General features: G+C 45.4%; 1 long non-coding RNA gene across 1 annotated transcript in view; it reads right to left on the bottom strand.

The window, feature by feature from the left end:
• LOC149336000 (uncharacterized) overlaps nucleotides 1-23360 on the bottom strand; it is a 51777-nt gene that overhangs the window by 8143 nt on the left and 20274 nt on the right. The gene's annotated exons all lie outside the window — the stretch shown is intronic.

The following is a 23360-nucleotide window of genomic DNA, read 5'->3' as shown; positions in this document are numbered from 1 at the left end:
AATAAAAGATGCAAAATTCTTCAGATAAGTCCACGGTCACTCACGTTATAAAGGCCGAGGAACTTGCGCGACGCCTACTAACCTTGGTTTGAAAACGAATTCAAAAGCCCATTAGCAGTCTTGCAGCAGAAAATATGTTGCCGTCTTGAGCTCGTTTCTTTGCTAAAAATGTCATTACCTGTGATGGCGAGAACCATCCCCAGAATAACACACACATAACACATCACTTTTTGCACTTTCAAAAACTTGCCTCCTTAAAGAACCGATATTAATTTTAGGCACGATAGTTTCGTTTCATCTAACTTAGCTTTCTAGACAATGAGCAATGCCTGAAAAGTATTAGAGCAAAACAAAATACTTGGCTAGAATGGGCGAGGGGTCCTTCAAACAAAAAATGTTATGCGGAAATAGACTTTCGCTGCTCGTTGCAGACATTTTCTTGACCCAACGGTCCTCCACCACTAGAGCTGCTGGAGGCTGTGTGCTGTCGGCACTGGCTCGATTCGCAGTTACTAGGCACAGTTTCCTGATATCCACAAAAAAAGGATATAATAGTTGTATCCTTCTAGCAGCCATCAGTGTAGTCACACATTGGGCGCTAACAAAACTGGCTTGAAATGAATCGAGAACAACGCCACTACCTGTCTCAGTGACAGGGGAAGCAATGAGACACAGAATTATAAGAGTATTGAAAAGAGAACTAAAGTGTGTTAGTGGTGTCCTAGATGAAATTAAGAGCAAGAAATGCACTAAGGCAGGAAATATAATACGAATATCTGGTAACCGATGGTCCGGTCGGTGAAGAGGGTAGATTCTGAAGTAGAAAAATCTGTCAGGAAAAAGTGATTCGAAGAGGTAAGATCAGGTGACTAGCTGGTACAAATTGGCAGCGCGGCAGGCTCGGGACAAGAAGAATTGATCATTGGGAGGGGCATCCGGGTTGCGTACTGCTGTCAACGCAACCAGGCTAGCAATGGATTCCATTGAGGTGGTGACTTTCAAGCTGCCCATTAAATGTACGCCATTGTCCCGTTGGAGGCGGCGATGGGATGGCTGGGAATTGCCGACCAATAACGAAGGCATTGTGAAAAACTTCGCAATAAAACGGCTGCTCTGAAGGTGTCTCGCGCTCAGCGCACCAGTACATTTAATTTCGTCCCGAGTACACTGTTCTGCAGCCTTTGACAACCATCATTCATCGATTCTGTGTAATACACCAGTGCGTCAAAAGTCTCTTTCTGCCCTTGAAACAGGATGGGAAATCGGGCGTTTTTAACAAAAATTCTCATCTCGTTCCCTGTTTAGCCCCCTTACCACTAGCAGAAGGAGCCTGTGACGTCATGGCTGATATTAGCCATAACAGCCGTCTCCTGGGGCACTAAATTGGCCATTACGCGGACTGAGGCAAAGGATCTAACTGGGAGAGAACGATTTCATCATACGACCCCAAGGTTTTCTTTGCGCACACATTGCGCTTTACCCTTGAGGCACTCAAAGCAATCGTCAACACCCTCTTCGAGGACAATAAGGTCGATGTTGCTCACATCGGTTCTTTTGATCTTTCTTATCTGTGCTTCCTTTCAGAGCTTGTGGAAAGTCCGCTATGCGCTCTAGGGAAACGCCTGCGTATTGCTACGCTGAGCTTAAGGTCAGCGTGGTAATTGTTTTGTAATACACAATTAAAGCAGTGAACCAATCTGGAGTTATATATAGCATTTGTGCTGGCTCTCCACTAATGCAATATCACTTTTAAAAACAAATCGCTCCAGCTATGTGCTAGCTATGGCAGCAGCATCAGAGTTAACATCTCTGCCTAAAAGCTAATTATTTGGAATACGTCTCTAAATGAGCGCAAGAGCGTAGACAGCAAGAAAAATTTACTAAATAAATTGTGACGGAAAAGATGGGATTGGAACAGTTCTTCGTTTTCGTCTCAAAAACATTTTACGTCCTTATCACATTTTTCAGTGTGGTTTAAAAACTAAAACAAACCATCTTGAAGATACAATGTGCTGTTACTCATGAGAAGCCGCTGTTTAATGATGAATTTAAAGGGAGGAGAATAAAACACTTTCTATACAAAACCATGCAGTGGAGAAAGAAGGAAGCAAAAACCGGAACAGCAACAACCCTATTTCACCAAGAATGCCTTAAAAAACATACACACACAACGTAAAAAGTTACATGCGCGAAAGAAATATTTACGTAAAATTTTAAGCTAGGAGTCCCCCTAATCCCTGCTTACAAGGAGCCTAGATTTTCCGAATGAAGCTATGCCTTTTACTGCTGTAGTACATGCTGTCTGGAGGTCTCGTGCACCTCGTCTGCATTAAAAGACGCAATGATATAGCAAGGTCGCATGAAATATTGCCACCAGTCACGGGATCGGTGGTTCTACGGCCCTTTTCAGTTTATTTCTTGTTGGCGCTCGGAGCCCAGTGGCCTCAAAACAGCAGTAGGCGGCATGAAAGAGCCGAAGGAAAGCCAAAAAAAATTAAAAAAACGCAAATAAATTCTTTTTTGGACAACAGTGTTAAATACGGGTGCGCAAAGGCAGAATCAGGAACACGGAAAGCAAAGCAACAATATCATCCACTTCCAAATTGAACAGGCAATAAAACATAGTAAAAAGTGTTTTCAGAAAGAGAAAGCAATAGGTGGCGCCGGCTACGGTGCTAACATCAATACTGCAGCAAAAAACGACCTGCGAAGCGTCATGAAAAGAAAAGCGCCAATAAGAAATGAAAACTATCATCACTATAAAAGACGTTTTACAAAACGGATTATGTCTCATGTATACCTTATACTGGTGCAGGCAGGGCCTTACTTTTTTTTCGTTTTAGGTCGCCCCAAACTAACTATTGTGCCTTATATGGGTTTAACGCCGCAAAGCGACGCAGGCTCTAAGGGGTGCCGTAGTGAAAGGCAGTAGTGAATATCGCCAAGATATTCAGTTATTAGTACATGGCGACTGACAAACACTATTAGCAGTTTTAAAAAGCAAGCTATACACGTTATCAAGCATCAAGTACATGAAAACACGTCATACGCGTACAGTGATAGGAAAGGATAAAGTGAAGCACTTTACGTAAGAAATTCACGCAATAAAGCTTAAATATTAAACCAGAAATAAAGGACGTTACATTCAACAAACGCTTTTCAATAGCTGACTCTTGGGCTTCTGTTGATTTTTCCTTTTCCCTGCCTCCCTCCCTTTTGTTTTCCTTATGTTTATCAAGTGTTAAAAATTCTTGTCTCAAATGGTTTAATATGGGCTTGGAGCGAAACTTATATCAGTTTAGAATTGAAGGAAGATAATATTTCAATAATTGCCGCTTGTTATGAATCCTAAAACGAGGAACGTACCAGTTTTTTGTGTTCCTGGCGTGCTAGGGATGCGGCAGCAGTTAAAAAGTGATGGAATGAATTGCTCAAAAAGTAATGCGTGCTTAAAACCCGAAAGTCCTAGGATGAAAAAAAAAACGGGGATAATATTATAGTTCGAGAATAGAAGACCGGCATGTGCTAGGTATTCATGATTTTCAATGTGCCAGATAATTTTTTTTATTTCAAAAAAATATATATATATTATTAGTACTGGTTGTGTTGCGCCAGACAAGACTGGAGTGGCAGATATCTGACACGAACATAGCATGATATATTTAGAGCAAGCAAACTGCGACAACGTGAGACCACCCCAGCTTCTGTGGAGATTTTTTTTAGCTTATATTGAATGTATGCAGGCCCAGCTCAATGCTCTGCTAAATGTGACTCGAAGTATTTTATGTGATTTTACAATTTCAGTGTTTTGTGCTTGGTACGTTAGATTGTTTGGTTGGAATCTTTTATTTTCTTTCTGAAAATGATTATTGTAGTCTTAGATGGACTTATTTTACCTAACCTGAAAGCGATGGTTACCTCGCGGTGATAGTTAGAAAATTCTTTTAAAGGAAGAAACAGCGCGACGAAACACGGACACACGAAGAAACGACACACACGCGTGTGTCAGTGTTTCGTCGCGCTGTTTCTTCCTTTAAATGCATTACCAACTAGACCGGAACCTTGCTCTTCTAGAAAATTCAGTTCCTTCACAGAACGAAATCAACGTTTCTATATTTAATGTTTGATTAAACCACGGTGCTCACTCATAAGCAACTCACAGTTTTAACTGTCAGCCCTTTCAATAAAGAAATTTCAGTTTGAGTTAACACAGCGTTCAAAAAATTACTTTTTTGTGGCAATTAAAGAAAGCATCGCTCATGATTATTATCGACAAAGTCGGCCCTTTTGTTATTTTTTGTGTCATCTGATGCGTTTACTTGTTTCTCTTTCTCCTTACTAGGTCGCGCGACTCATTTGAATGTTTAATGACCTATCAAATGGCATTGCTTTATGATAAAAAACTTTATTGCCCACACGATTCACTAAAAGCCTTGCGCCTACCATGACCTCCCCCCCCCCCCCCATCCCTCCCCGGCTTAAACGTATAAGATCCACATGACTCCCACGACTCCCTTACATAACAAGACCTCCTGAACAATAGAGACAGAAACTCTTGCCGGGTTACACGATCACTCCTTTAAGTTTTTTTAAGATACAAAATATAAAAAGCACATTCCAGCAAAGCTGTGTGCCACAAAGAACGCACGTAATTTTGTTTATCCATAGGGCGCGTGAAAGCAGCAAGACACCAGCCAACTTTCATTGGTAGTCGAGGATAACCTTCTAAAAACGCCTTAGCAGATTTGCCCAGCGGCACCTGAATAGAAGTGCGAGCGGAAGTACAGGCCACAAGGAGCAACGCCTTGACGTTGTTTAAATGTTGAACATCATGCGGTCGCCGTTATCCGCGCTAAGCGCCAACTTCCCGGTTACACTGACCTCCGACTGCCTGGCCCTCAGACTCCACCCTTCCGCTCAGCCCAGCCTTGTCTCAGCCGATGCCAAGATGGAAAGCCTCCAGAAAGTGTGCGGTGTGACGTCGAGCAGAAAATGGGGATGGTCTAAGGATATCCTGCGGAGAAAACAATGGGTTTTGATTTGCGCTTCCTGCCTTGAGCTCCTCGCACCGTGGCTCCCCGTGACGCTGTCGTAGGCGGCTGCTTAGTTTACGGTTGCGCAACATCAAATTGCGCAACAGCAGTCAAATTTGAGTTGAATTTTGACTGATGTACAACTTCTTCACGACTCCATCGGTTTACGAGTGATACTGTAAGATTGCAGGTAAATGGTTTTTGGTTTAATTTATAGGGGTTTAATGCCCCAAAGCGACTCATGCTATGAGGGACGCCGTAGTGAAGGGCACTGGAAATTTCGACCATCGGGGGTTCTTTAACGTGCGCTGATATCGCACAGCACACGGGCCTCTAGAATTTCGCCTCCATTGAAATTCGACCACCGTGGCCGGGATTGGACCCGAAAGACGCGGATTCGATACTAAGAGAGAAATAATCGGTGTAGCGTTAAGATACAAGATGAAAGCTGAGTCAGTCAGGGACCAAACGCGATTTAGTGGCGTCCGGTTGAAATCAAGAAGAAGCAATGGCATTGGCATGACGTGTAATTCGACTGAAAAATAACCGAAGATCGTTAGGTTAACGGAGTTGATACGAAGCAAGGCAAACCCAGCAGGGAATGGCAGAAAGTTAGGTGGGCGGATGAGATAAGGAAGTTTATGGGGGAGATGTCCGTAGGTGGCATAAGACGAGGTTAGTTTAGGAATATTGCAGTGGACGAAGTTAGGCTGAAAATAATGATGATGAGTTCTTCCCTCTAATTTACATTTGTGTGCCAAAGAAGAAAGAAATACGTTACTTATAGCTTCGCTATCTTACTGAGGCCTTCAAAATGCGCAGTACTTAAGCGCGTTCTGTGCTCATGCGTGTTAGGCATATCGTATGATGGACAATAAGGAAAACAAAAATGTAATTTACAACTCCTGCGCTACCCGAGCTTGCAGTGAGGCAAGAAAGCATGTCTTCGTATATTTCAGGCCGATGGGGGAAATTTACGGCCGCCAGGCGAGAACCTCGAAATGTCGGTAATTCTCACCCGAAGGTACAGTAAACAGTCGGTATAGGAACAGTCGGTGCATCAGTGGTGAGGAGAAGGCTCATCGTCACTTCAGAAGGCATTGCGTGTTAGTGCCTGCATATACCGCTCGAAAGCGGAACCTATGGCGTAGGAACCTATGGCACACGCATTCATATACCACGCTAACATCATGAGCTGAACTTGTGTTCTACCCTCCTCTCTCATTCCCTTGCATACAAGCGCAGGCATTCTCTTCCCATTGAGACGCATACAAGCTAACTAGAACACGGTACGCTTTAACATGCGTTAACTGCCATGCACACTCATCACGCAATGGACGCTCAAAAGAGGCCCACTCACACTCTTCTGAGAGCGCAAAGTTTTTGAGGAAAAGCTTCCATAAAGAAATTCGAGCTAAGCACGAACAGCGAGCTAAGCGCCTGCACAGTGAGTGATCTGAACGCGTCCTGCTTGGCTAATAGCATGAGCTGTTTTTCATACGACCTTCGCATTTGTCTGCAATAAAAGTTCTTCCTCCTCATCTCTAAGTGCAGGTTGTATGGCATTTGTACTGCATAATGGCAAGCAGGAGTGCACATGCTAGTAAACGCTCTGAATATGCCTAAATATCACCTTTGCGAGAATTATTTAAAAGGAACAAGATGCTCGTGTCAGAAATGCACAGTAAGTAATTTCTAAACTGCACGCAGGGTTTGACTAACGGTTCGTGAGTCGTTTGGAAATCATGCATCTGTAGAGCTGGGAATTGCATCCTCAGATACTTTCCTTTTAATGGCCACGACTGTTTTAGGAAGCTTGTGGGCAATTGAATGAACGACACTTGTAATTGTTGTAGCAGTTACAGCATTGGAAAAATTTCTTTTGTGACAGCTCACTAAAGTGTATTACAAAATCTACGATTGCTTGAGCGCTCTTAGCATACGAGAATGCAGCACGGACGGGCTCACCATTATGAATTAGGTGCTGTAACGCTCTCTTCCTGCGATTTATTTCCTGTATATCCGGAAGCTGGCCATCAGCGATGAGGGAAAGCTGGTGTTAAATATGTCCCCCCTGTTGTTCTTCTTGACTGCACCGAAATGTCTCGTAGGTGTATTTTTCTCTTCCGGGGTAACGAAGAGATACCGGTACCTGCGCGAAGCTTACTCTTCAAGAAAGCGCCCATTAAAAGGCCTAGACTGGTCACAATCTCCGAGGTCCTATATAACGAATGAGGACACCCTTGGCATTATCCGTTCGCTGCATAACTGCACAACAGTCTTGTCAGGCGAGAGGGTAAGCGTGCACGTTTCCAGTTACTGTGTTCTAATACGAAGCTAGCTTTTTTTGTCTGACCAGAATTTTATAGAGGTATTCTAACCGTGCGGTACACTTCACTGTCTCAATTGAGGCATAGTTTCTGATTGAGTGAGTAAATAGTCTCCAGCAAAGAAACAACGTGTTATCCGTCACGTAGCTCCGATTATCAAGCGTCTCCTCCGTCTCTCGCTTCCGGGCTGTCCCACTACGCCGTAGCTTAAGTTCCGACGACGGTGAGTGTTTCAGGAGCACCCACTAAACTATCAAAGCACGCGCACCGGTAGACCGAGTCATCTCCAGTGACAACAGACAGAGCAGTTACGCTGTGTGGATAGAGGTAGAGCGTCTAGATAGCCGAACTTTAGGTTTTATCAAAGATTCGCTGCCAAGGCTGCATTCACCGGCCACGGTATTACCATAGAGCTAGCTGTGCTTTTATTTTCCACCCTTTTTGGTCATAAAACTGGCACATAGTTCCGAACCGAAACGGCTGGAAGTCTACCCACGTTGCGGCATGCGTCACCGGGTGGGATGGCTTATGCAAAAGGCAAGGCATGTGGAAGTAAACACAGCAAACTTCAGGTGAGGAGGCGCCTGGCGCCTTCGACTTCTCGACGCCCAAAGCTCGAATATAAAAGAATGTCGTTCCGAAAGTGCGCGCATACCAGCTTCACCTCCTGAAAGATCTCACATCTAGGCAGTGTAAAAAAGCCGCATATGCGCAGATTCAAATTCATCCCGCACCACGCTTGCGAACCATAGCGGTAGACTGTGCGACTTTGACCTGTAGCGCAGCAGTAGTTCACACATTTCTTCCAGCGTCATTTGTTCCTGCAGTGAACTTCTCAACAGCCAAGACTTTGAAAAGAACTCGCCTAGGCAGTTTCCAGGAGGAATTAGACAGTAAACATCACATACTACCCTGATGCCAAAGCTACTGCCGATTCTTCTGATCTTGACCCTGACTGACCTTCGGGCCAAGGGATGCTCGAGTTTGTGCGCAAAATCCTGCAAGCCGCAACCCCAGTCTCAAGATGTAGGTGAAAGGTCCACGTGCACATTCAAGAGGGTAGACGACATCGACTACAACAGGATTCTCCAGAGGATACCCAGAGTCATGTGCAGGTGCCCTTCTTGTTGGTGCACACTTCATGGAGACTGAATCAACTGAAGTTGGACTAATTATCAACCGTGGAAACAAGAGTGCTCGTCAGTAAAGATATTGTCTTTCAGTCAACGATCGTTGGAATAATAGCAGTGTCGTCTGACCCGGGCAATATCTCAGAGATTTGTTTTTGCATAAAATCAATTCCTGTCATGCAAATAAATGTGTTTCACTGCCATCTTATGAGCTGTCCTTTACTTTTTGTTGTGTCGTATAGATGCCCAAGGTGTACGTCGTCGGAGCTGTGATAGCAGCAACCACCAAAATGTAAAGGCTTCATTGCACTAAATATGAAAGATAGCATGGGCACACTGTCTTCAAGTGCACTACACCCAGGAAAAGAGCTTTCTACTGATTTTTGGTGACCGAAACTTACAGCAGCGGGGTAAATCGAGAACGGCTCAAAATGACATGGGGGGAGGGCGAAAGCAGGGTAAAGAAGTGGGCGGAAGCATGAAATCCTTACAAGTTCTCGACAACGGTCACCCTCACCTATATCTAAACAACCTCTTTGTAGCCCTTGGGTACGCGTGCAAGTTTTGTGTTGCAAAACAAGATGACAATGACGGTGATTATGTTTGTCCTGAAAATGTTCTCCTCCACAGCTGTTGCCGCGAAAGTGCGATTACTTTGATGTCTCTAGCGTAGCCGGTTGTGGAATGAGGACGGTAAGTACTTCATGCGCGCTAAGCACGCCTGAAGTACAGAAAACGTGCAAGCGGAACGTGCATTGTGAGCGATAACCACGGAGAAATGTTTTGTAGACACAAGCATTGCTGTGCAGATAGAAAATCTTTCGATATCAGCAAGGCCATTCTGGGAGGTGTAGTTGTAGCGGGCATCATGGTTACGTGGTGCAAAAGGAACACGAGTAAACGCAGATCTGCATCAAGAAATCATATCACTCACAAGAGTGCGAAGCGAACATGGGCAGCGGCTCACTTCGATGCTGTCCCGTGCGAAAACTGATTCCTTCCGCCAAAAGCATTGTGATTCTTTCAGCCACCGCCAGAGATACTGTCTGCACCCATTGTCACTGCGCGCGTTCTGCGCGAACACGGACGGCTCCGAAAAGCGGTTATGCCTCTTTCGTCTTCAAGTCCTTTACCGACGGCGATAGTGCTGCTGCATAGACTCTCCGTTTAGAGGAAGCGCCAAATGAAAGAATGAAAGGCGGGAGCATGAACGATACCGATGGTCGCTCGCTGGTTGCAGCAGTGGGTGTGGTCAGAGAACGCGGCGTAGTGGTGGCATCGGAGATGGGAAGCATGGCGTGGTCGAAAATTTCGGGAGCAGAGGGTCTTCAATGATGGCTGCATTAAAGCGGCCAGTAGACGCGGAATCACGGCGACCGCTTGATGGTGCGATAAGAGTCATCGCAACAGCACTGCAAGAATTTTCAAACTGCATCGCTACAGGTAAGTACATGATTCGCCGTCACCAAGTCAGGGAGGATATAGGAGGAAGCACAGTGTTGTAGATGAGAATGCGGGGTACGAAGATTTCGCAAGGCAGAATTCAGCTTCACCACATACTCGCAAGGCTCAGGACAAGGCGAGGTGGGTATAGCGTCTTACAGTTAGTTCTCCGGCGATAGACTATGTCGGCCGGTGTGCACTTAATATCCTGCTTTAAGGTAGCCCCAAGGCTAAGCAAAATGAAAGGTAGCGAAACTCTTCAAGATGATCGTGTCCGGTGGCGCTTTCGAGTTCTACCGTGTGACTTGCGATGAAGTGATAGTCTGTGGAGAGAATACTTGAAGTTCCTAGCGAGGCAATGAGGTTTTTTAAAACATAAGAGCCGAACTATCTACCGTGATCGGTGATGATTGCAGAAAAGACGCCGAAACGTGGCACCAACCGAAAACAAAAGCTTTGCCGATGGTTTTATTGTCGATGTCGGGGAGACAAAACCGTTCTATAAAATTATTCAGAGGACACTTAAGCTCCGCCTTTTAGGGTATTAAGCAATAGCGTCCCGTAAGCTGCTCTTCTTGCCCACGCAGACACAGACATTTTTTTTCTATATTTTGTGAAAAACCACACGACATGGATGTAAAGGCCTGGTTTAACAAACAGATAAGAATCATGCATGCGTGGCGTCGAGAAGCAGGTCCGACTCTCACCCCAAAGGTGAACGGTTCTACTCCCGAATGGTCCTCCAAATCTTATTTTCAGCGCAGTTAACTTTCTTTATATACTTGCATACCCTAATGCCTCCGCGGTGGCTCAGTGGTTATTGCGATCGGCTGCTGAACGGAAATACGAGGGTTCGATAGCGGCCGCGGCGGTCGAATTTTTATGAAGGCGAAATTCTAGAGGTCCGTGCATTTTTGAGATGTCAGCCCACATTAAAGAACCCCACGTGGTGGAAATTTTCGGAGCCCTTCACTACGGCATCTCTCACAGCTTCAGTGTTTTGCGACGTTAAAAACAAGCAAACTGCATATCCTAATGACGTTTAAGAGTAGCTGCGACCTTCTAATAACCACTTTTCGATGTTATAATCGCTTTTCATTCCACATCTCGACGTGTAACGTCGCAGCCTTCTCGGTCAATCGAGCTTTTCACACACCCCGGTGATGACGCAACCATGCTGGATTCGCCGCTATCGCGTTAATGAAGCATGACTACCTCTCCTGAGAAAAGCTTTCGGCTCTTCGACAAGAGTTTCCAGACTCGATTCCCAGCTCAGTGGCCCTTTACTTGACATTTCTATCTAAACTACACCGAAGAAAGAGCGTTTCTCTTCTGTGTATCACGCATGCTACCCCGGTTCATTTCTTCCCTTTGCTTTCAGCCATTAATTATCTAGAATTGGTTCTTCAAACCAAGCTTCCATTTTTATTAATGCTGCGTATTGCACATCTGGCTACCGCAATTTAATTCAAAGGGATTTCTTAAGGGTCAGAGTTAGGCTTTGATAAAAACTTACGGATGGAAACATAGACTCGAAAGGTAGCACCTGTGTTATCACAAGATATGACCGTAATATTGAAAAGCTTGTTAGAATCCATTATGTCCGCCGAAGGTGTTCCCCTGCAGCGTTTACTTAGCTCGCTAGACGCAGATAAAGGTGATGGAGATTGGCCATTTCGAAGAGGTCGTTATCGCTACACGGTCGTCGTGGTCACACGGAGTGTACGCTCATACCTGAGGCGCTCCAAAGATTAGGCTCATGGGTATTCAAGGCGATCAATGGGGCTCTAAAATTTAACCGTACCTACCCGGTCGGTTCTTCCGCCTCTTTTCTACTCGTCGTCCCACCAGATCCTTTGTTATTACCTCAGGAAAAATCTGATATCGGTGTCTGGCTTTTGCTAGTGATGGCGCAGTTCACAACTATCAATGGTAATGGGGAAAAGCAGTGGATCGGCAAACGACTCATAGGATAACGTGGTCACTCATTTGAGAAGCTGAGTCAAAAGTAGAGAGCTCGCTCAGGGAAGTAGTGTTGGTGACACATATGACCTCTGAGCGAGCGTTAAGGAAAACTGCTGAAAGTACACCCTTTGTCAAAAGTTTGGAGCCCAGGGGGTTTTCTTTTGAGCCACACTGTGTCGTTCTTAATGGATCTCTAGCGCTCCAAATTTCCTGGGCATGAGAAGATTTCTGGTACTGCCTTCTGCAATGGGTAGGACTTCCATGAATCCTCCTGGAGTCCCAATATAAAGCTTGGAAGTGAACCCCCTGGGCTCTAAACTTTTGACAAAGACTGTACATTTTGGGGACCCTTAAGTTGCGCCTTTAAGGGTATGACGCGACATCATTATGGGTCCTGTCAGCCGCTACGCTTGTCCACGCAAACACGCAGACTGCATCGTCCCCTTCACAACTACAAACTTTATGTGAAAAAAACACACGACATACATATAAAGTCCTGCTTCAACCAAGCCATACAAAAGTGCCTACGTGGCATGAAAAAACAAAAAAGGAAAAAAAGGCCGTGTAGCCAAGCGCAGCTTGCCTGACTGGCAGTCAAAGTGACAGGGGTTCGATTGCCGGCTAATAACCACAATTTTCTTTTCAGCACACTATAATTACTTGATATATTCACGCGTCCTAATGACTTTTGAGCAATTTTGCGACTTTCTAATCACCGTTTTGAACTGTTTTAATCGCCTTTAAAATCCGCCGCTGCACGTGTGACGTAGCCACTTTTCGATCAATCCGAAGCTTTCGCTCATATCACCTACGAGGACGGATTTTCTGCAGAAAAGAAGTATTACGGTCCCGTGTAAACGGGGAATAAATAGTCACTACGGACGGCCCTACGCACACGTGCACGATACTCTTTTTGTGAAAGAAAAGAATGCTTTGTTAGTCTACAAACGATCGAGTGTTGTCGTTCGTGCAGCAGCGCAAAGAGCGCCACAGAATACCTAGAAAGACGTTAGACTCAACTATAGGGGGAAATATAGAGGGATTTTCGCGCAAAATTATGCCCGCGAAAAACAGAAATAAGTTGCGCTCAACTTACTTTTACAACAGTCAATGCATACGGGCGGCAGAGCTCGTGATAGTGCTCGCAAGCGTTTGATTTCTTTGTTGATGTGTGCGGCACGTGTGGGCGGTGAACTCACACCCATCCCGTAAAAACTGTCCATTTAGGAGAAATGAGACTATTTCGGTTCTTAAACTTCTGCAACTTCGTATAAACTTCCGGTTTGTCAAGTTTATCTCTCTATTCCCTGAAAAACACCACAATTCCTCCAGCGGATATTCACTTAACAGCTTCTACAGGTGACAACGCTTTCAGAAGTCGAAAATCATGCCAAACAGTCCTGTCACAAGTGCGTCGCTGAGTGTGACCAGACGAGGTTTTTTGTTGGTCTTTTCATGCTTAGTGATTCAGTTGTTGTGGTGCTCGGAAATGGAAGAATAATTATTAAAATAAGAAATGAGCAACCAATACTAATAACGCTGATTCGTAGCATCACATCGGATCATCATCCGTCAATTTTTTCGCCTTGTTCACTCGCCCGTCACGTGCATGAATGGCGTAACCGCAGTGCCGTTCAGTGCAACTGAATGATGTTATGAAGTATGAAGCCACAGTTTGCAAGTATTCTTATCGCGATTGATTGTTTTACCATTCTCCTGTTGGTCGTTGCCGCAGGTGACGTCAAGGATGACAGCCAGCGGACGATGTAATCCGCCTCCTCAGGCAAAGAAGGCGGGAGACCAACCAATGGGAAAGCGAAATGGGAGCAACGAAGGAATGCGCTGTTACTTCAACAACTCCTCCCTGGTGCACTCAACGGACGCCTCCACAATCTTACTGAGGTCACTGACGTCTGTGCCGCCAATACGGACTGCCGCCTTATCTGTGTGTCCTTCAGCGTGCGTCTTGCAGGTTCGCTACATTGCCGTAAAGCTTTGTACTGTTGTTTGTTCGTGTTCAAAGGCGCCAACACGCGGCATTATATCACTTTTTTTGAGACGCCAGATGCGAATAGGCTCATCTGGAATGTTTGCTGCCAGCGTAACTGCTTCTACGTTATTCCAGACTGCAGCAGTGCGTTTCACGTGGATTATCTCGAATGTTTTTTGTCAGCTTAAAACTGAGCGCGTCTGAAAGCGACTGTAACTAGTCTTCGACGACAGCCTAGCACATTTCTTGCTATCGGCGACGCCGAGTTGTTCAGCTCATTGTGGGCTCGTAGAGCTCAATAAAGATTTTCTTATGGAAGTCTTTCGTTGTCTTCCTGATTGCTGGACCGCCATCACATGAGAATATACGCAGTGGGAATACCTTCACAGCGCCATATAAAGCGTGCCTTCATTTTACTTCCGTGGTTATACCGCACATTAAAAGCGGTTACATCATCATGGCCAGTAGCGTCACGGCTAGCCGTGTTCTAGTGCAGTATATTGAGTAAAGAACTGAAACTAAGGTGGTTCCACAAACTAAGGCGGGTTCCACAAATTGAACACAAATATTGAGATACCAAGGATTATTTTTAAATGCACACGTGCAAAATCATCTTTGAAAAAAAAACACACAGAAAGCTTCAATGAATAAAAGCGCCGATTTGCTTAAGGAGGCGAATAGGATCTAACAGCGCTGATACGGGACAAAGAGAAAGAGGCATACACTAAATAGTAGCATTCTTTCTTCACATATTAACATAAACAGATGTATCAAACACACTAGAGAGGTGCACGGAGAACTTCGCAGCGGTACTGATAGCATTACCGAATAAGATGTTTTGAAGGGTATGAAAAATTATTGCTTCATGTACTAACTATCGCAGTGGCGTTCCACATCCTTGCGTCAGTGCACTGCGGATTTTATTATGGAACACTTAGGAATAAAGTTCATATTATAAATATTGAATTATACCCTCAGTTAATTAACCAATCATGTGAAACTGGTTTAGGTTTGGTTTATGAGGTTTAACGTCCCAAAGCGACTAAGGCTATGAGAGACGCCGTAGTGGAGGGCTCCGGAAATTTCGACCACCTGGGGTTCTTTAACGTGCACTGACATCGCACAGTACACGGGCCTCTAGAATTTCTCCTCCAAAGAAATTCTAGCCGCCGCGGCCGGGATCGAACCCGCGTCTTTTGGGTCAGCAGCCGAGCATCATAACCGCTGAGCCACCGCGGCGGCTTTAATCATGTGAAACTAAAAATCCTCTCCGCTGCTCCACATAACGCGAAACAATCTGCCGTTCGTTTCAAAGACATGTGGTGTATTGCATTTTTAACTCTTGGCTCAAGTTACGTGATTCATCAATTATATGCCAACTGTCACTGCCGCATGACCTTCAACAGTGCATAATCGGCACGGCATTATCAGTGTATTAACCGGCGGCCCTGGGGATCGAAGCCCGCACGTCTGGTAGGAAAGTGACAATTAAAGCAAAAATCTTAAAGGATGCCAGAACGAACAAACCAGAACTCTCTGCAGAACAGGTGAGAAAACCGAATCATCATCAGCTCCACTGTTTTTTCTACATTCCCAATGTCCTAATCGAGCTGATAACGACGTCCTTCTCACATTTGATGGCAGAAATTACCACAGCTTTGAGCTTTTTGGCCACTGACAGGTACGTTTCTTTAGAGAAATCGTTTTTTCCAACAGCATTCAGGGGTAGAGAGATAAAGCTGAATGCTCATTATCCATACTCATGGTGCTGGTTTTCTAACGCAAGAATATCTTCCAAGCTCTGGCCAGCGTACTTTATGACCCCTGAAGTTTCTGCAGCGGATTCTACGCATCAATAATGGGCTCTGAAATGCCATCCCCACACTTGAATTGAACGAAAACATATCAAACAGCCAAACGAAAATCAATTCAACTAGACTAACTGGTTTTAATAGAATCGATCTGAAATGAACGAAATTCAAAAACGCATTCGCTTTGGGTACATCATGCGGTGTAAACATTTAAGCATTCGACGAACTGAAATCGATAATGGCCCGTACGTCTCATAGAGCTCATACTGCTGATATACGTGAAATTTAGTTTACATGTCGTTAGCATCAGTTCAGCAAATTCTTATTCCTCCCCTCAGAAACGTTGTTTCTTTATGCACTTAGTGGGCATCACAACGCGGTGGAAAGTATTGGAAGAGCAAAGAGATTCCGAAAGACCCTGCAGATTTAGCTAAGGAAAGTTTTCAAATCGATGCCAAGCGGTGCCAAACCCTAATACTCGAAATACTTCATACAGTCGGCTTCATTCATCTTGGGCAGTCTGATTAAATATTTCACGCGCCACTGAGGCTACATGCTACATCTACATGTCCGTGGGTCAACGCGTAAAAAAGCCCACTTGACTTGCGTTGTCTCCCGGTGGATACCGTTGGCTCAATTCGCAAGTCCGTTTGCAATTACGAATGGAGGCACAACTGAAGGTAATATTTTTTACCGTAAGACCAATGATAATCACTGCGTTTGCGCGATGTGTAGACTTTTTTTCTCTTTCTATGCAGTTTTTCTTCGAGAGATTAATATGCGAAATACTGTTTCGACTCTAATGCAGAAATGAGAAAAAAATTATCGTGTCTAAAACACCAGCTCCCTTTCCTGTTCATGCCGCCCACGTGTCTCTGCCGGCCGCCCACGCGATGATCGCTCGCAGTCACAAGATACTCTGTAGCGATTGATAAACTCCCCCTTCTTGCCTTGCTGCTACTTGTCTCTCGCTGCCGGGAAGCGAGTGTTGAGTTAATGACGTAGACTTAGAGCCCCGGAAGCAAGAAACATACTACAGAAGGACCACCGCACGCCATTGTTTATGAATAGGGCGCGTCAAGGAAACGAGGAACCTCGAACAATTCATTCATGCTCGTGAATTATCTTTCAGCACATGTTCAGATGGTTTGAGCAGCCACACCTCGCCGCGATGCTGAAGACGACGCACAAACCACAACAAACAAGTGATTTCCGCAGCCTTATAGTTGCGTCTCTTGATGTTCTCGTTATCAGCGTCAAACGTTAACCTCCCGACGCCACTCCCCTGCGGCTCGCTGGCTTCAAGATTTCGTTCTTCTTCTGGGCATGGCCTTACCGCTCAGAATGTCACGATGGAACGACGCCGGAAGTCTTGCTGTGCTACAGGGAGCTACAGTTGGAGGATATGTAAGCTATGCTGGGGAATGAAAATGGCCAACTGTAAACTTAGTTTTTTTTTTTTGGCATTAGGATACCCGGCAGAAGGCGAGGGCGAAGACAAGACAGACATTGACAGTCAAATTAGGAGCACTTCCTTGGTTAAACCAGTGCCCAAAAACATGGACCCGAAGAACCACGAAGGAAGAAGGAAGACGGGCGGCGAGATAATTGGAGTTGGACAGGTTCCTAAAGAAGAAACAGATGGTTCTGTATGTTCACGCGTCCTAGTACAGACCGAAGGAAAACGCTAGGGCGGTAGCAGTAGTGAACGCCAATGGGAAGATAATTACTGCTGCATCAGTGCGCACAAAGACAACACAAGCAGCGGAAGAGATCGCCATAGCTCTAGCCCGGACTGAAGCCAATCGGCAGGGACTGAGTTACATGATAGCGACGGATTCTCAGACTGCAGCGAGGGCATACAGAGATGGAAGGATCGGCCGAAAAGCCGCCAGGATCCTCTTCGAACAAAAACAACACAGGCATGGATCAAACAACACAAACATTCAAAACACCATCATTTGGGTCCCTGACACTGGGGTTGAGGGAAATCTCGTGGCAGACACCGTTGGCCGAGGGTTCACGAACCGGAGGGCGGGTTTGCCGGTGGAACCATTCAGCACGCCAGAATCTTACGGGGAGGCAAGAAGGCGTTGTTGGGAGCGCGCAAGAAGTATGCGGCTCCGGCGGATATCCTCAACAGAGAGCAGGCCACCACGCTCAGACGACTACAAACAGACACCTACCCAAGCAGAGCCATGTATCATAAAATGTGGCCGAACAGATACGCGAAAGAGTGCGTGTGGTGTGGGGGCTACGCCACAACGTACCATGCCACCTGGGGCTGCGAAAAAAGCCCTTTATTACCAAAGATAAATAGCCCTAGTCTAGACCAGTGGGAGGCCCTCCTGACTGACTCCCACCAGAGCACACAGCTTATGCTGGTGACGAGGGCCAAGGCAGCGGCGGAGGCCAACGGGATCCTGGAATAGGGAAGACCGACCACTGGAGCTCCACATCTATCTATCCCCAACCCCCCTACTCCCTCACTCTTCCTTTTGCAAAAATAAATGTTTTTACTACTACTACTACATAAAGCAGCTGTAGAAGGCCCTCTAGTTTACAATTAAGTATTGTACACGTCTAATGTACTTGTTCCTGACTCTTGCGAACAATATGAAATAAAATAAAAATTGCTGGTCAATTATTGTAGTTAGGAAAAATGTGAATTACGTGCGCTGGAACTTCGGTTCCAGTGTTCGGGTCCATTGTACACGGATGGAAGTTTTCGGATAGTGATAATAGGTTAATGCAAATATATGCGGCATTGGTCATTCTCTACTGTCCATTCATAGATACCTGAAAGTCCTCATACCACTGCTGGCGCAGTGGTGCATGGGTGGTAGGTGCTGCCACCGGCGTGGATTCTGAGAACCAGGTTGCTCTTGCCGACGAACTTCTCGCGACCAATCGTAATGGGACTGCCACCTGCCACGTTGGGCAGTTTGCACGGTGAACAGTTAAGAGTGTCACAAGCAGAGCGCCAGTTTATCAATGAACGAGTTAGGATATGTGGCAAATGGCTTAATACAAGGGTCCTACGGTCGTTGGGTCGCCGCCTGGATGCTTTAACAAAGAAAGACGCATGCTCGTTTCCCCGGATTAATGACACAACAGACTGCCTGTTCTCCGCCTTCTACTTTTCATTCATCGACCTTTGATGCGGCTACTTGCAGATGCCTATGCACCCTGAGGACAAGGAGAAAACTGATTTTGTCACTGCCTACGTTCGTTTTGAATTTAACATGACGCCTTTTGGGCTCTGCGATGCTCCTGCAACTTTCGAGATATTTATAGACGCGATCCTACGTTGCTTGAAATGGCAAATTTTGTATGTGCTACCTCGACGATGTAATTTTTGGCGGACCTTCAATGATGGTTTGGTTTGGTTTATGGGGTTTAACGTCCCAAAGCGACACAGGCTATGAGAGACACCGTAGTGAAGGGCTCCGGAAATTTCGACCACCTGGGGTTTTTTAACGTGCACTGACATCGCACAGTACACGGGTCTCTAGAATTTCTCCTCCAAAGAAATTCCAGCCGCCGCGGCCGGGAGTACAATGAAGGCTTCACGCTTGCACTGCACTGCCTGGAACACGCTGGTCTCGTGCTTAATTCGAAGAAGTGTCGCTTCGGTGAACGTCAGCCATTGATGCTCCGGTACTTCGTCGAATGCGAAGGTGTCCGACCTAACATAATCCCCAGAAGATTGCTGGTGCTGCATCGTTTCCAGCACACCAGACAGTAAAAGATGTTCACGAAGTTTTACTGAACTTTGTTCGTATTTTCGCCACCCTATTCCCTGTTTTTCTGACATCGCTCACCCGCTCACGTGCCGTCTTCACAAATACTCTCATTTCGAGTGACTCACAGTGTACTTTCGAACTCAGTCATGCCAATCCTTATAAAAAATAAGAGAGTTGTCATGGAGCTGTTAGAAGACGTCCGTATGACGTTGTCCGTTATCTAGACCTGGACTTCCAAGAGTGCTTGCTGTAAAAGGTCATTAATTTCTAGGTGAAGGTGGTGCGATTATGTACCAGTTGTGGCAACAATAAAACCAGATAGCTGTTGATGAGCCAATAGGACAAGGAAACTTCATTTTTTACTGACAGTATGACAGCCTTTGTATTGCCTACTTCTCTATGTAAGCATTTTCCTGGTTGAATCAGTTGTCGAAGTGGCACACCGGCTCTCCAATACCCTCAGCAGAAAACTTTGATGTCTATGTTGAGCCAAGCCGTGACAGTGTCCAGCAGTGCTTCGTTTGAAATCACGCTCGTCCCTCACAGCCACTTCTTGATCACCGGAAACATATGGAAGTTACTCATGGGACAGTTGAAAAATATGAACCTACGCCTCTCGCGAGCCACATCATTTACTCGACGCACAAGTTCCCGCCGCACACTTCCGCGCCTACTCATGGTAGTGTTAATGATGATTATGTTTTTTTATTGCACAATGGCATCGGTGGCCAAACAGCACCACGGCACAAGGTATTTTCTTCTACTCAAGGTGGCGCCAAAGACCCATTTCCTAAGGATTTCACCCTAAATAAACATGCACCAGACGAGGGTAAAGTTGTACCCATTGTATCACCGGTGGGTATCCGGCGGCACTGGGGGGGGGGGGGGGGTCGAAACCCGCTCCTTCCACACGAGACGGATACTCAAACCACAACACCACCGCTGCGGGTCATTGGTCATGTTAGTATTGAGCGTCTGCTCTGCTTTCTCTAAATGCTTCACACCACTCTCGTGTACTTACTGATGCGGTAATCACCATACACATGGATCACTCTACTGCGAAATTAAGCAGCAATATGTCCCTCTGCCTGCAAAAGTCTAACAACACTACGCACTTCGCTGGATTCTTGAATGTCGAGGCCATGACGACATGTTCAGAACGAAGCTCCAACCGATGCATTATCTGCAGTAGGAGCGATCGTAGTAACGAATGGAAAACTACCAGGGGCACTTAAGTCTGCTTACGTGCTATCAATGAAAAAGCATCGTGCACCACTGCTGTTCTCCTTGGTGTTTTTAACGATTTGTGCGCTTCAGTTACTCAGTTCCTGTTGGTCAACTAAACGGACACCATTCCGAGCTACGTAGGTTAATGCCCCTATATGCACAATTGGTCATTCTCTGCTTAACATTCATAGATGGCAGCGAGTCCTCATGCAACTACCACCGCAATGGCGCAGCGGTTAAGCGATGCGGCGCTCTACTGGGAGGTGGCTGTACCTGTCACAGCCACCGGAAGGGATTGTGCGACCAATGTTGCTCTTGCCGAGAAACTTCTCGCGCAGCTGGCATGACGCTCCTCCGGACTTACCTGACCTTCCTCCTACTGGGTGCAGCTTGCGCTGCGCTCCTCCGAATTTCCCTGAGCTTACCCCACTTGCTACCGACTAACCGAGTTACCCAATAATTAGGGTAAGCTCGGATAAGTGTCCACACTTTCTGTTAACACTTTCTGTAAACACTTTCAGTCCACACTTTCCGTGTACACGACGCATAAGCCAAGTAATGTTTGCGCGTTAACAGCGATCACAGATACGTAACACTCAGCCTTTGGTCTCAAGTGGATTTCAGTTCAAAACTGAAATAAAACATAGACATGGTCATCAACGAGGATGAGAATATCTTACACTGTGTTCAAGTCAAAGAATACTTGCTAGAGCTAGAACTTCGCCATCTACAAAGAAAAAGAAGCAGGGGTTGACAAATATAGCCCTAATGCTTATTCGTCTCGATCGCAGTGAAACTTTTCGCAGACTGGTTTTCTCCTGCCACAAAGAAGAAGAACCAGCAATAGATGCATGTTGCTCTAACCCATAAACTCGCCTTTTCAAAGGCCTAGATGGATGAGAAGCAATTCGATCTCTTTACACCCGGATAGATATTCACGAAAGCATCCATTCTCAATGTAACTGAACAATACTCTCGACAGATGGTCATTGCAGGTGAACATTTCCAGTGATTTCATACAGCTTTTCACAGGCTGTGGCTTTCGTACAGATTCACAGGCTCTAAAAAACCTGTGAATTCTGTCTATAATATTATGTTCACACATGACTTGGTCCAGATTGTACGCCAGCTGACTCGTGAATCCCGCAGTCGTGATTCTATATTAGATTTGGCTTTTGTACCTCGTGCTCTCAGTGACTGTACTGTATCGGTTGAGCAAGGGCTTTCTGACCATCATCTTGTGAGCATTGCTGTACCTTTTCACGTGCGCAGCGTACGCAAACAGCAACAAATAGGTACATTCAAAGATTACACGCGCGCTGATGATGCCCTCATAACACACCACTTGGAAACGTGCCTTACAAATTTTGATGGAACGGACGCATGCGAACTTTGGAACAAATTCACGGAAATCTGCCATTATTGTCTAGATAATTTTGTGCCTACAAAGCGCAAAAATGTTCATAAGCAAACGCCTTGGATGAATCAAAACATTATACACCTTAAGCGCAAAATCAAACGACTGAAAAAAAAAAACACGTGCAACCTGATCTGATCTCGGAGCTTAAAGAGGCACTCGCGGGTGCAGTACGCAGATCAAAAGATTACTACTTCAATATATCTCTCCCAAACTTTATAAAAAATGACTCTAGTAAATTCTGGGGATTTATAAGTCACACAAAGAAACCGGTTTCTGAAGTATTGGTTGCTGATACGTTGGTAAATGATCAAAGGGCCATTGCTCACAATATCAACGAATACTTCCACAGCGTGTTCACGGTGTCACAACCATACACACTTGATGCTGCACCTGCCTACCCCTCTGAGGCGAATTTTATTACTTACGAAGGTGTACTTTGAATGCTTCTAAATTTGAAAACTAAAACATCATCCAGCCCCGACAATATTCCAAACATTTTTCTCCGTAAATATGCCGAATCTGTTGCCAAGTTTCTTGTGATTATGTTTCGCACCTCTTTGTTGTCAGCGAAAGTGCCAAGTGAATGGAAGACAGCCCGAATTGTGCCCATTTTTAAACAAGGTGACCGGCTCGTATAAAGAAACTACCGCCCTATATCATTACTTTTGTCTTGCTGCAAGATGATGGAGCATGTTATCGCCACCCGAATTAACGAATTTTTAGAGTGTAATTCGGTGCTAACAAATCACCAACACGGTTCCCGGAAAGGTTTCTCTACCGTGACGCAGCTAGTATCCGTAGTTCATTCCTTTGCCTCAGTATTAGATATTAATGGTCAGATTGATGCAATCTTTCTAGATTTGAGCAAGGCGTTTGACATAGTCCCCCACAGCAGCCTAATATTAAAATTACATTCCATTCGCCTCCCGCGTATTCTTATATCTTGGATAAGTGATTATTTGAATAGCCGAAAACAATACGTTGCTCTTGTTGAACAACAATCCGGCTCTCTTCCTGTCACATCTGGTGTGCCCCAAGGAAGCGTCCTGGGGCCTTTACTGTTTTTACTGTACATTAACAATATTGTCAATGAAGTTTTGCCCGGTGTTCAGATTAGACTATATGCTGATGACTGTGTGTTATTTCGCGAAATCTCCAGTGTTCGTCATCAAATAGACCTGAATAATAGCCTCACTAATATAGTGAACTGGTGCAGTCGTTGGGGAATGGCTTTAAATCCGGAGAAGACTGTTTATCTCTGCATT

The sequence above is a fragment of the Amblyomma mixtum genome, chromosome 7, assembly GCF_055824585.1.
Source record: "Amblyomma mixtum isolate Tamu chromosome 7, ASM5582458v1, whole genome shotgun sequence".
NCBI lineage: Eukaryota > Metazoa > Arthropoda > Arachnida > Ixodida > Ixodidae > Amblyomma > Amblyomma mixtum.
The sequence above is the reverse complement of the archived record's forward strand: the minus strand, read 5'-3'. Positions and strand labels throughout refer to the sequence as shown.